We start from the raw sequence: 15,524 nt of genomic DNA, 5'->3' as shown, positions 1-15,524 counted from the left end.
TTTGGGAATAATTATTGGGTTTTTTCTGGATAAAATAGGGCAATAAATTGATTTAAAAATCCTTAAAAATTAAGAAAAAATAGTAAAACATTTGGGCATACTTACATAGGCAAGCTCATGCTATTTTGAAAGTAGTTTGCATGTTTAAAAATAAATAGGGAAAAATTGGGTATCAACAGCTGCCCCTCTTTACCCGGGAAGGACGAAAGAGTTGTCGGGTAAAGATATTATGGCCAATTTTGACCGAAAAAAATGGTTCAAGGAGACTTAGGCCGTGCCCTGGCTTCTGACCTGCCTACATATCCCTGGTCTTACAGGAATCAGGCCGTATGTAGTTCAGGATCCGTCGGCGGAGTATGCCGATGGAGACTTTCAAGAACGGACGCAATATTCAGGACAGGGGAATGGTTAAGGTTTGATAGGGCTGCGGGAACTGGAGCGGGATCGCTCCTGCCGAGATGGCCGTTGCTCGCCAGTTTACCTGCAAATAAGAAATACGGGCATATATGGTGTGTACATTTTAAACATGATGCAAATTCCCATCAGACCATGAAGGTTGTCTTCGGACGGTTAGAATGATGTCCTTAGACCATGATGTCCCCGGCCACGAAGCATAGAATAAAGGATTCGCAGGCCATGAAATGATGCTCTCAGGCTATGAGGATGATGCCTCCGAACCATGACGCCTTTGAATAATGATATGCAAAGATTAAAAGGGATCATCAGGCCATGACATGGTGTTCTCGGGCTATGAAGATGAGGACATGGTGTTCTCGGGCTATGAAGATGATGCCTCCGAATGATGACGCCTTTGGATAATTTGGCGATCTTTCAGCCCATGAGATGCAGTATTTGGCGATATTTCAGCCCATGCAATGCAGTAGGTGGCGATCTTTCAGCCATGCAGAATGTAAATAAGGCGGCGATCTTTCAGCCATGCCAATGTAAAATAAAGCGGCGATCTTTCAGCCATGCAAATGCAAATAATGTGGCGATCTTTCAGCCATGCAAATGTAGATAATTTGGCGATCTTTTAGCCATGCAAATGTAGATAAGGTGGCGATCTTTCAGCCATGCAAATGTAAATAATGTGGCGATCTTTCAGCCATGCAGAAAGTAAATAACGTGGCGCCTTTCAGCCATGCAAAATGTAAATATGTGGTGATCTTTCAGCCATGCAAATGTAAATGGAGGTAGAGCTTAACCTCGGAAGGTAGAATGGTAGCCTTGTGCAATGCAGAAAATGCAGAGGGAGACATCGTTTAGCCTCGGAAGGCAGAATGGTAGCCTTATGCAATGCAGGAAATGCAGAGGGAGACAGCGTTTAGTCTCGGAAGGCAGAATGGTAGCCTTATGCAAGAAATAAAAGGGGAAATGGTAATAGGGTTTTCTTAGCTGATAGCAGGTTGCGGTATCGTGACTGCTGGGGACATTGTAACATACGGAATGCCACTGGTGCGTGTGGATAGCAAATGTTGGTAAGTGCAACACTTCTGAGAGTTGTATTCCTGAACAATGTTCGTCTCGTAAGTGTATAGTATGTCAGATGCTTTCGTAATCCAAGTGCCTGCATCCAAAGAAAAATCATGAGTTTTGTAAAAGGGGGGAGGTTAGTTCGTATCCCCGCTGGCTCTCCTCGGCCTGTTCGGCTTTGATCTGGTGATACGGTACGTATCACTGGGGTAGCGTCGCTAAACAAGGTGATTTCAGAACTAAACATGCATGTTTTTTTTTGTAAATATGACATAGGTATACAATTAAGAAACAACTTTTAGATGAACCGACGATTGTGACGTGGCTCAAGACATTGCGACCTCTCTTGCTACGGAATTTTGAGGATCCTCCTCAAAATTCTGCCCCAGTTTAATAGGTTGATGCTTTTGACCGTTGCTTGTGACGACTGGCTAAAATCACTTCGGAATTTTGAGGGTCCTCCTCAACATTCTGCCCCAGTTTCCAATTTCGGGGGGGGGGGGGGAATGAAAATTTTATTGAATTGTGACCGAACCCATAAGGCTGCCTACGTATCCCCTCTTAAACGGGAATCGGGTCAGGCGTAGTTCAATTACATCATATAGGGAAAACATAAAGATTACACATAGTAACGTTTGACTGCATCTGAATTAATCGGCTTTGGCCAAACTTCTCCGTCCATTTCTGCAAGTATGAGGGCTCCTCCTGTCAAAACCCAGTGTACCATGTATGGCCCTTGCCAGTTGGGCGAGAACTTTCCTTTGGCTTCGTCTTGATGCGGAAAAATTTTCTTTAATACCAGCTGCCCTGGTGTGAACTGTCTTGGCTTGACTCTTTTGTTGAAGGCCCTGGACATTCTGTACTGATAGAGTTGACCATGGCAAACTGCGTTCATCCTTTTCCCATCTATAAGAGCTAGCTGCTCGTAACGACTTTTTACCCATTCTGCGTCGTCGAGCTCAACTTTCTGTATAATCCTTAAGGAAGGAATTTCCACTTCGGCGGGAATGATGGCTTCCGTACCATAAACCAACATATAGGGAGTTGCCCCAGTTGATGTGCGGACTGTGGTGCGATACCCCAATAAAGCAAATGATAGCTTCTCGTGCCAGTGCTTAGCTTCTCTATCATTTTCCTCAATATCTTCTTGATATTCTTGTTGGCGGCTTCTACAGCTCTATTCATTTGAGGCCTGTAGGCTGTAGAATTCTTGTGTTTGATCTTGAAAGCGGACACATTGGATTGGTTGGCAGTTTGTGGGCCACAATAGACGTACTTAGACCCGTCATATCGTTATATGACCAGGCGAATATGTCCTCATATTCCCTGAGAAATTTCTGTGTATTCCTTCTTTTCTGATGGCGATAAGTGAACGCTGATTCGTGTTTCCTTGACTTTTTCTGCATCTTCCAGGTTAACAACTTATGTTTCGTCCAGATTGGACTTAGGTCTGTTCTCAAAGTTCTCCACCTCTTTGACAATTTCCTCTGGTATATCATCTTCCTCTGAATCAATGTCCGTTTGTTGCGTTGTCTCATTGCATGTCACAGTCATTGGTTCATCAAGATAAGTAATAGTAATGCTGTATAAATGAAGTAAATAAGAGAAAAATAGTAATAAGTGTCGATTCATAAGAAAAGTCGAAATGCTTTTGATAAATTTCATAATTGTTTTGGACATTGAAGATCTTATTGAGAAAACAAAAATGCGAAAAGAAAATCATCTAGTAGTAAAAAACAGTGCATGATGCTTGTTTAGCCTTGCTACCCCGAGGCTCGCCGGGCTCTGGTTGTTCTGATAGACCAGTTATTGAGACGTGCTCCTCTGCTTACGGCCTGTATGGAAGGGCCTTCCTCCCCCTCCTCCTCAAGGATAACACAGCAATCCATGTTATCGTTTTCTAAAAACAAGCTTTTCATTGCTACGAGCGCCTCTTCTTCGTCTGTCCCATAAACGACGTCAGCCTGTTTGAAAGTCTATTCCAAGTGGGGTATCGGTTGCTCCAGTGGGTAGTAAGGACCACGCCATGGCGGCGACCAGTTGTTGAACTCTTCCCAAGTGTATTCGTATCCCAGACCAAAAGTAGTGCCGTGCTTCTTGAGCTTTATGGGTTTAGCAATCCCCTGGAGATTCTTGCCAGGTTCGTATCCACTCCAGTTCAATATACTCTCGATTTTGTTGTCCCACCATTTATCTTTATCAACAGCATTGACTCGCTCGATGTGGTGGTAGGTTTCCCCACCTAACTTCCTTCTTCCCCCTATTGCCGGAATGGTCTGACAACTGTATATGGGGTTGCTGCCATCACTGTGAATGATTACTTCTTGGTGATTCCATTCAAATTTCACAGCCTGATGCAGTGTTGAAGCCACAGCCCCCGCAGAATGAATCCAAGGGCATCCTAACAGTAGATTGTAGGATGCGGGCACATCTATCACTTAGAACTCAACATCAAACCAAGTTGGTCCCATCTGAAGACACAGGCTCATCTCACCAATGGTGGCCCTCTGGGATCCATCAAAAGCTGTTACGTTGATTGCTCCTTCTTTTATCTCGTGCAAACCTTTGCCCAACTTCTTGAGCATTAATAGAGGACAGATGTTAAGGCTGGAACCCCCGTCGACCAGGATCCTGGTGATGAAATAGTCCTCACACTGTACCGTAATATGCAAGGCTCTGTTGTGACCCGGCCCTTCAGGTGGCAGCTCATCCTCATAGAAGGTGATTTTGTGGCTCTCTAATACCTGTCCCACCATGTTGGCCATTTCCCCACCGGTGATGTTACTTGGCACGTAGGCTTCACTTAGTACCTTTAGCAGAGCATTTTTGTGTGCCTTGGAATTCTGCAGTAGTGAGAGGATGGATATCTGCGCTGGTGTTTTGTTCAGCTGGTCAATGATCGAGTACTCTTTAGCTTGTATCTTTCTCCAAAGGTCGTCTGGACCTGTCTCAATGATGGGTGGCCAGTTGTAGGCCTGCTTGCTAGAATCAGCTAGGTATTCAGGGGTATAGACTCTCCCTGTTCTTGTCATTCCCTGTTCTGCAATAGTTTCTTCGAACCTGATCTTGCCTTCCTCCTGGCTTCAGCTGTGTAATCCCAGGGTATAGCTTTTGTATGGAATGAGGACACAACGGAGATCGCCACTGGGATTGGTGCGGCCACCCTTATTTCGAATGGGACACGTTCTTTGGGTGGCAAGACGGCAACTTCAAATGGTGCTGGTGCCTTTGCTGATGGAGCTGATTCGAACTCAAGAGGGATAGTTACATCTACCTCAGTGACCTCAGATGGTTGGATCTGGACCCTGATGGGGTTAAGAGTAACTGCTGGCTTCTTTGGATCATCGCCCTCTGTGATCAACCTGATGGATCCCTCGGGATTCCAATCATCTTCCACCTCAATCATATGAATACCCCCGCCTTTATGGTCCGGCAGAGGGTTGTTGCGGACATTCGGGCGGGTTCTTTTGCCACAATAACCTTATTGTCAATTAAAGTCTGGATCTTGTGTTTTAGAGAACGACATTCGTCAATGGTGTGTCCTTTCATGCCGGAATGGTATGCACAGGATTTGTTTGGGTTGACCCACTGAGAAGGATTCTCTGGGGTTGAAGCAGGAATAGGGGTGACATAACCGGCGGCTTTGAGTCTCTCATATAGTTGGTCAATGGGTTCAGCAATGGCTGTATATTGTTTCGGAGGCCTTCGGTCAAAGTTTGGTCGAGGTCTGGGGAAGTTTTGGCGCGCAGGAGGGGATTGATAGTGGGATGGTTGAGTATTGTAGGCTTGGTAAACATGTGCGGGTTGGGAATATCTGGGTGAAGTAGGCTGATATATGGGAGGTGGAGATGGTTGATAGGCGGGTGGTGAGGGTGCTTGGTAATTTGGAGTAGGCTGATATGTGAGTGGAGGTGTCGGGTAGGTTTGGTATTTGATAGGAGATTTGGTTCTTTGTGCAACCATCACAGCTCCTATGTCTCTCTTTTTGGACGACGACCGGACTGCAAGGCCTTATTTGTAGCCTGCAAGGCCTCGAAGTTCGTGACCATACCGCTCTTAATGCCTTCTTCAATTTGTTCCCCCAGTTTGATAATGTCAGAAAATTTGTGGCTTTCAATCATCATTAGTCGCTCAAAGTATTGCGGATCTTGGGCCCGGACAAAGAATTTGTTCATTTGTTCCTCCTCTAAGGCAGGTCTGACCTTGGCGGCTTTCGACCTCCAGCGAGTAGCATACTCGCGAAATGTTTCTGTAGGTTTCTTCTTCAGATTCTGAATGTAGAACACATCCGGCGCTTTTTCTGTGTTAAATCTGAACCTGTCCATGAAATCAGAGGCCATACCTACCCAACTTGACCATTTCTTAGGATCCTGGCTGATGTACCAGGATAGTGCATCCCCTTTTAGACTTCTCATGAACAGCTTCATGCGGATTCTCTCATCCTTTCCGACCCCAACCAACTTGTCACAATACGTCCTCAAATGAACCCTGGGATCACCTGTACCGTCAAACATCTCGAACTTTGGAGGTTTGTACCCCTCGGGCAGTTCGACATCGGGCTGTATGCAGAGATCTTCATAATTCAACCCTTCAATTCCCTTGTTTCCTTCAACACCCTGGATCCGGCTAGTCAATTTCTTAAGTTCTTCAGCCAGGTTCTTGATAAGCAAATTTTTATCATCAGACTCGAGTGTGCCTGAGATGGGTTGGGTGGAGAGTGGTATGGTCTCCATGTAGATAGGGGTGTTATGGTGGACTTGGAAGTGGTCATTTGTGGAGTTTTGGAGTTCTGGGAGAAGCAATGGGGTGTTGTTTGGGGTATGGCAAGTGTTGCATTGTGTCTTTGGTGGAATGACATGGGGAGCAGGATGATTTTGTTGCTTTGGGATGCTCTGGGGTAGTGTAGGGTTTTGAGTAGTGGGAAAGGTGATATCTGGGGTGCTGAGCGAGAATGACAAACTTGCCAGATTCCGAACCTGGTCGAGCTCTTCCTGGAACTTTAGCAATTTTTGTTCAAGCTGGGATACATTTTCCTTGGGACCCTGAGTACCATGGCCATTAGTGACCTCTACTCGTTCAGTTGAATTCTCCTTTCTGACGCTGTTCAAATCTTCCATCTTGCCTTTGTTCTTGTTCTTAACGGGACTTAGAGGAGGAGTGGGTGGAGGGCCCTTGGATCTTGTGGAATAGGATGATGTTGCCAGAGTGCTCGAACTAACCTTTGGGGAGGGGAATAACAAAACAAAAAATAAAGCAAAAAAGGTAACCAAGTTAGTCGAGTTTAACAAAATTGATGCAATGTTTAAACACATAGTGCGAGAATGTAAATCGCGTCCTAATTTGGGGACCTCTTCGTGCCCGAGGTAGCCTAGCGACAAGTTGATTTGGAGAGCTCAGGATGCTAAATACCTCATTTTATTGATAGAAAATAAGACGAATCCCAAATCGACAATAAATAACAGGAAATAAAAGTCACTAATGTCCATCGGCCTTATTACATTTTATATAGCGAAAAGATAAAATCCTATCTACTTGGTCCCTGAAGGACCTTCCCCAGATTCGGCATCCTTGGCTCCGTCGAACAGCTTCCCAGCTCGCGAAGTCCCAGCAATAGGTAGGCTCTGGCTAGATGTCCGCCTTCGTTTCCTTCAGCATTTTGGAAGTCTTCGACCCTCTTGAGAAATTTTTTCTCCAACTCCACTATGCCTCGCTCCAAGTATACCAGTCGCCTGTTGGCACTGACAGCCATGTCCTTCTATTCCTCAATTAACTTCTGATGGTTTCTTGTATCTCACGGTGCTCGCTTTCACACTCCCGGATCCTCTTGCGCATTTGGTTGTATTTGACCTGTGCCTCGGCCTTTTCATCTATGATCCTGTGACCTCGAACAGACCCAGGCTGGCCCAGGCCATCATGCTTATCCTCCAACCAGCCGGAATAGTAGGGAGCACAACCAGCATGGTATCTATCTGGTTCGATTGTATCCTTCCCCATGACGAACTTGCAGTGCCACATATGTTGAGCTTGGCACTTGTAAGGGCTATCATCACCCTGGAAGTCAGCCCGGAAGTGATTCATCTTGTCGACCCTGGGTACAACCTACTTCCTACCAGCCTGACTCATAACTCGGAGAGGGACGTAAGGGTATGTTCCTCTCAGACCGATCAATATCAGAAAAGGTGCGTCTCTGGATCGGGCAATGAATTCTTCGGTCGGAAACCATTCGAACATCCATTGTACTTGCTCCTCGGTCAAATTATCAAATAGCTCGAACCATCCTTTGGCATCCTCTGGCTGAGCAAACATATCAGGGATATAATTCACTCGCTTCGGGTGATGGAAAGCGATATAATCGTCCCAGTCCCTTCGTTGAATCTCTTGTCGGTATTCACCCTTTTGTAGATGCTCCACGAGCCAAAGTTGAAGTAGCAAATTGCAGCCTTCGAAGTGACTAGCTCCCCATTGACACTTTTCTAGGGCTCGGTATATTTCCGCGATGATCATGGGCACAATGCTGAATGGTTGCCCTCCAATTCCTTCCATTAAGGTCTTAGTGACCATGGCTAGTTTGGTGTGGATTCTTGCTTTCTTCATTGGAAACACAATCAACCCCAGGAAATAGAACATGAATATAAAGACCCTTCGATGAATATGCCCTAATGATTTGATGGCGAACTCATCAGGATAGGTACGGTAGGATTTGCTGTGACCGTACCTCTCGTACAAATAGTCAAAGGGGATATAAGATTCTTTTAGGCATGTCAGTTCTCCATTCTTCTTTAGACCCATCATTTTGAGGAAACCCCTGCCCTTGCGATTCTCAGGCATCAACAAACCCGGAGTTTCCCATACCAAACAGGCCAATCCTCCTATTTCTTCTAGCAAGGGTGTCATCTCAATGTCCCCAAAGCGGAACACAGCCCTTTCGCAATCCAGAACAATGTGGCACCTTCTATGATTTTGTTGTTGGGTTGAACCTCCAGGAGGGAAGGTAGATTCCCTAGATATTTTCGAACGAGAGTCTGGTCGCTGGAGTGAAGATCTTTCCACCAGCTTAGTAGCCTTGGGTGGATGTTGGTAACCATGCCGAATCTGGGGATTCCGTGCCTCATTATCTATAAGGCAGAAGGGTTAGACCCTACCCTCGCCGGACTCGACTATTTAACATCAATAATTAGCATTAAGCATTTAGTTCTCCAAATAAATGCACAGAACGTGATGATGTCCGTTTGGGTTTAGGGAAACCCAGTGGACTTTGGACAAGGCTATCTTAAAGGATCATTATGTGGACAACATAACTGATCCGGATAGGTTTGACCATGATGCATGTACAATTTAAACGGAGTAAGGTTTCTATGGGGTTTTAGACTGGTACCCTTGAGCGGACAACTCAAGGGGGAAAGGCACGGAACCGTCGACTACACCGTTGATCGACTGGTTTTAACGCAAATATGCCTTTTCCGGATTTAGGGGGTAATAATATAGGAAGAGCACAATCACTCATTATAAGCATTGATATGGGATTTGTTTGGCACGAGTGGAATATGATGTTGAGCATGATTATGCAACAATTAAAAGCATGTTGTCAGGTATTTGCATGTTTAAGAAAGCAGTAAATACAGCAGTTTTTTAACAGCAACACAGTAATAAGAAAGGGAAAGAAGAAGACAAGTCAGTTTTGCTTTGTAAAAGAAATTAAATGCTTAAAGGAATTAAACAAGTAATTGCACATAAAGAGATATAAATTCAGAATAACAGTTTGAAATGGTAAAAAGCCTAAAATTCCAGCAGAGTCGCCATGCTGTCGCGCCCCCTTTTTTCTCGCGAAATCGGGTTCATGACATTTGGAGGGACAACTCGTTCCTTTTGGGAACTGGGTTTTGAAGAGTCACCACCTAATGATTTATGGTTCATTAGGACACCTTTCAATTATAACTAAAATTGGATAACCAAAGATAGGGTAAGGGCTTTGAAATTATCCCAAGGGGAAGGTGTTAGGCACCCCTCAGGATCCACTAGTGTGGTTCCCGGCCAAACAGTTATTGTGAAGTTGGGGTACAATTAACATGTAAGCAGATAAGGCTCAAGTAAGAGGGGATTTCAATTCATAATGGTTCGAAAGTAAACAAATTTGAAAGAACAATCAAAAAGCTGATTTTTAAATAAGGAGTTACAATGCTAAAAGAGAATAAAGAATAAAGGAAGGGGTCCTAGGTTTATTAAAAATATGGATCACATCAATGCAATACCCGGTAATCACTCCTCAAGAGAGGGGCTACACGTGGTATTAACGCACCGATCATCATATCCATATCTACCCTTCCCACCCCGTTAAGGTATTAAAGCACGGATTGATCTCGATACTTATTGCATGCTATTACCGGTCCCATTCCTATCAGTCCCAGAGGCGCTTAGGACTACTAATCCTAAAGGGAGGGATATTAGGCTTATTTGAGGTTTCAAAGGTAAAAATTCTAACACGACATACAAAACATATAAAAACTACACATTAAAAGGGGAAACACATAAGCATATAAGGCTCAAGTATACCTCCTCAAACAAAAGCACATAAATAGCATGACTTGCACATACTTTTTAGGTCTGATTTAAAGCACATAAAGACGAAGGAAGTTAATTGTTGAGGCAGCTTAGTTTATTACATAACTCAGATAAGAAGCCCGAATCAGGCCTACCTGATGGTTGTAACAATCAACAAAGCGGATTTAGTTTTATAATTATTCTCCTAAGGCTTGCCTGAGTGCTTGGACGGAGTCTTATAGGCATGATGTCTATTCAATTCAGAAAGGGATGAGACAGTAAAACTCAAAATAGATTGCTTGAAATCCTATAGGCATGCTTGCTAAACCTTGTTAAGTAAGGGGATTAGATTATTCAAAGAAGTTCAGAAGGGACAAAAATAAATTAGACTAGTTACAGGTCCTGCAGGTGATAGTACCTACTATTACTGATTTTTAATCCCTATGAACAGGATATCTAATATTGAATAGGAATGAAACAAGTCAGATTTTATTTAAGAATCCATGCAGGCATGATTTCTATATATTACTAATTTCGAAAATACGAATGTGATACTTATTTAGCCGTTTAGAACCTAAAGCATGATATCTAAGTGGCATGCAGAATTCGAATACGACCTATAGACAGGTTATCTAGGTGTGAAACTGAACGAACGAGATTTAGTATAGTCCTATAGGCATATTTTCTAATGCAGTTAAGTGCAGAATTAAAAGTCCTAAGACATAATTTCTAATGCAGTTTGAAAGTGCAGAATTAAAAGAAATCCTATAAACATATTTTCTAATGCAGTTTGCAAGTGCAGAATTAAAAGAAATCCTATAGGCGTATTTCCTAATGCAGTTTGCAAGTACAGAATTAAAAGAAATCCTATAGGCATATTTTATACCTGCATGAATAATTAACCCTTTTTCACTAGCCAGCCCCAAATGTTCATTACAAATTATTACAAACCAGGAATAATAAATTACATAAAAAAGTACAAAGAAAATTACAACCAGAGGAAGCCTGATTCTTGACTTCCTCTCTGAGTTATGAGATAAACCAACTCAAAGACCACTGATCCAAAGCCTTTCTCAGACTTGAGTGTGTCAGAGTTTCCTAAGGGCCTCAATAGGACCCCGAGCAGTGCTCACACCCAAGTTTCATAACCAGAATAGGGACAAGTGCAGTGTGGAAGTGCCAACCCTCATGTGTCCAAGTTCAGAGGGAGCTCATGGGTCCCAAGGCAAGGCTCACACGAGGGGGGCAAAACTTAAGTCTAAGAAGATAGTGCAAGTGCAGAAATAGAGGAATAAAGGAGAGGGGTAAAGGGTGGCAGGGAAACAGTTACAGAGTTGACAACTTCATACAAAAGGGGTTCAGGGGTTGGGAATTGCAAAGAGCCTATGTATTTAGGCATGAGTCAATTCCAGGCATGCACAGCAACAGGGGTGCTGTCATGCCTGTAAATCAACTAGAACACACACATATAATGGTAACATAGAGGTAATGATCCTAGGAGGACCAAGTTTGAGTCATGTTCAGCAATATTCGATGTTGTCATGCCCTAAACAACCCATAAGCATCAAATAGATTGGGGGTAGGGATTTAGGATTCATATTGCACTGATTCAGAACAAGGAAAAAGAAAGTACAGCATGCTAAATGAAGATACTGAAGTAGATACAAGCAGCAGGCAGACTAGATTGTAAAAACATTAAGTAACCAAGTTGTTGTTGATGCTGAAAACTTAATTAGAACATACCAGTTTAAAGAAGCAAAATGTAGTAAAGAAAAGCTGCAGGACTTTGAAATATAGCTTTGGCTTTCGAACAGGTCACAGTGCAAGTAGTAAAGCAAGAGAGGGTGTTTTTAGCGTAATCAAAAGTGTTCGTGTGTCCGTGTTAATGAGAGAGCACGGTACTTATAGTTTGAAAACAGGTAGAAAATAAGGCAAGAATCATAGTTTAGCAGTAATTATGGAACTATGTGCTAATTGAAATCAAATCAGTATAAGTACTTCTTTAATTAAGGAGTTAACTTTAAACGGTAATATGCAAATACTAAGTAAGGAAAGAAATCACACAAGGCTGAATATAATAAATAAGGAAATATTTTCAGTATAGTACAAGTACACAATATGTAATAGAGACTAGGTTCATCAGATTCTTAAACAAGGAAAGGTCGGTAAAATCAAATACCCATGTAACCAAGGTAAGGGAATTAATCAAATTAAGTAGAAAAGTAGGGATCGAAGGTTCACAGGAAAGTGTTCAAATTAGACCAAGAAACAGGGAAATCAGTAAGGCGAAACAAGGAAAGAATCAATTACTTAACATACAAGTGCAATCAGAATTTCACAAGGGATGGTTTGAAATCAGTCCAAAATTGAAGGTCATTTAAGAGGGGAATTCAGCATATAAATAGAGTGCATAAACATTAGGCATGCGAGGCCAAACTATGTCAAAGAGAAGCAGCATGCAATAAGAATCACATAGTCAGTAGACAGTGAACTATCGAAACATGGTAGTCATATAGGTCAATTTTATTAACTTAGTAACAGAGAGAAGAGGGAGTATTAGAAACATGCAAAGGGTTAAGTAAAAGGCCCTTCCGAAAAACCCTAATCGGAAAAGATAAAGGGTTTTGAAGGTGGAGCTTTAGGAGAAACTTAAGAAAAACATTTAGAAGATTAGAGCAAACACAGATCTAAAACAGATCTAAAAGAAATCGGAAGAACCTTGAAGGTTAGGGTTTCAGAAGAAACCCAAATTGTGAGAAAGGCTTTGAAAAAAAACCATCGATCTAAGCAGGAGAGTCAAGAATCAGACTCGAATAGCCATGGCTGGCCGGAGAACAGTCATAAACTGAAAATGACCAAGGTCTGGACCAAACTTTCCAGGATCTAGCCTTGAAACTAGGATAACCGGACATGTTGAAGCTATAGGAGGTGGATATAGGCCTCCGATAGCCTTGGAAGCCATGGATTTAGGAGGTTTCAGGGTTGGAGATGAGGGCGCCGGCTGGGTTTGAGAGGGGTTTGAGAGAGAAAGGGATTCAGAGGCGGCGGAGTGTGTGAAATGGTTAAGGTTACGGGGTAGTTTGAGATTAAAGAAGGTAAGGGCCGATATTGACCGTTGATCATTTAGATCAACGGCTAGGATTAGGTAGGGGATCCGGGTTGGGTTATGAAGATGGGTTTGGGTCGGATTAATTTGGAATTGGGTCAGGGTAATTGGGCCTCAGATTAGGTTTAAATGGGGTGCCAAATCAGGCTAAAATTGAAATAAAAATGGGCTAACCTTTAAATAGCCACTTTTCCCAATTTGATTTATAAAAAATAGTAAAATAATTTCTGAAAATAAATTAAAGGTACCTAAATGACTAATAGTACATAATTATCAAATTAAAAATACTGGACTTAATTTTTATAGATATAAAGGCAATTAAATCTAAAAGAGGCTAATATTGCAATTATATGCAATTTAGCTTTAAAAATACTAAATAAATTTGTAAAAATATGTAAAAATTAACTAGCCACATTCTAATATAAATATGAAAATCCAATAAATGAATCACCAAAAAATGATAATTTTGGGAATAATTATTGGGTTTTTTCTTGATAAAATAGGGCAATAAATTAATTTAAAAATTAAGAAAAAATAGTAAAACATTTGGGCATACTTATATAGGCATGCTCATGCTATTTTGAAAGTAGTTTGCATGTTTAATAATATATAGGGAAAAATCTGGTATCAATACCTACTTCACCCAGGTATCCCCAACCGCACACGTTTACCAAGCCTACAATGTCCAACCCTCCCACTATCAATCCCCTCCTGACTCTCTGTTTGATTGACTCTGAGCTCCCTGTTTCTTGGCTTGATTTGAAAACTTCTCTTTAGACTTTCAATTCTCCTATTTTAACTTGGTTTATTTGCTTATTCATGGGAACCCATGTTACTCTCCTTAAATCAGTAATTTCGAATCCTTGATTCCCTGATTTACCATGTGTTTTCTTACCTTATTTGGTTAACCGAGTATTTTACTTATTCTTCATTAGTTGTTTCCTTAATTGAACCCCTATGTACTTACCCCTAATTGTCTATTCTGTACATGATGCTCTATTTGATTTCTTTCCTTAAATATTTTCTGCCCATTACCGTTAGTTGATTGCCCCTTAATTAAAGGAGTACTTGCATTGATTTGATTCTGATAAGTACTTGGTTCCATAATGCTATACAATTGTAATTCTTGCCTTATTTTACATGGTTTCGAACTACTATATATACACACTCTCTCATTAACACAAACAGCGAACACTTTTAATTCTGAACTCACACTTACACTCAAAACACTCTCTCTTGCTTTACTACTTGTACTGTGGCCTGTTTAGCTGGCTGAAAGCCAAAGCTATATTTCAAAGTCCTGCTACCTTTCTTTACTACATTTTGCTTCTTTGAACTGGTATGTTCTAATTAAGTTTTCAGCATCAACAACAACATGGTTACTTAATGTTCTTGCATTCTTGTCTGCCTACTGCCTGTATCTATTTCAGTACCTTTATTTAGCATGCTGTAATTTCTTTCCTCTTGTTCTGAATCAATGCATTATGATTCCTAAATCCCTACCCCAATGTGTTTGACACCTATGGTTTTTTTGGGGCATGACAACATCGAATATTGCTGAACATGACTCAAACTTGGTCCTCCTAGGATCATAACCTCCATGTCACCCTTATATGTTATAGGTTCTGGTTGATTTACAAGCATGACAACACCCCTATTGATGTGCATGCCCAGAATTGATCATGCCTAAGTATATAGGCTCTTGCAATGGATTCCCAATCCCCTGCCCCTTTGGTGTGAAATTATCAACTCTTTAAAGTATTAATGGTTGTCTCCCATCACCCTTTCCCTTTTCTTTGTTCCCTCAGCTTTTAAAACTCGGTTTCTGCACTTCCACTCTCTCTTAGACTTAAATCCTGCCCCCCTCATGTGAGCCTTGCCTTAGGACCTATTAGCTCCCTCTAAACTTGGACACATGAGGTTGGCATTTCCACACTGCACTTGTCCCTATTCTGGTGATGTAATTTGGGTGTGAGCACTGCCCGGGGTCCTATTGAGGCTCTTAGGGAACTCTGACACACTCAAGTTTGAGAAAGGCTTTGAAACAATGGCATCTTAAGGAAGTTATTCCATAGCTCAGGGAGGAACCAAGAATCGGGCCTCCTCTAGTTGTATTTTTTTGTATTTTGATGTAATTTAATATTTCTGGTTTGTAATAATTTGTAATAAACGATTGGGGATGGCTAGTGAAAAGGGTTGGGTATTTATGCATGTCAAGGGTAGAAACCATGCCTATAGGACTATTTTGAATTTCTGCATATTCAAACTACATTTAGAAACCATGCCTATAGGGTATTTTAATGTTGCAAACTGCATTTAGAAACCATGTCTATAGGACTTCTTGTTCAACTTCATATCTAGATAACCTGCCTATATGGATCATCTAAAATTCTGCACATTTGTCACC

Source organism: Nicotiana attenuata, unplaced genomic scaffold, assembly GCF_001879085.1.
Source record: "Nicotiana attenuata strain UT unplaced genomic scaffold, NIATTr2, whole genome shotgun sequence".
Lineage (NCBI taxonomy): Eukaryota > Viridiplantae > Streptophyta > Magnoliopsida > Solanales > Solanaceae > Nicotiana > Nicotiana attenuata.
The sequence above is the reverse complement of the archived record's forward strand: the minus strand, read 5'-3'. Positions refer to the sequence as shown.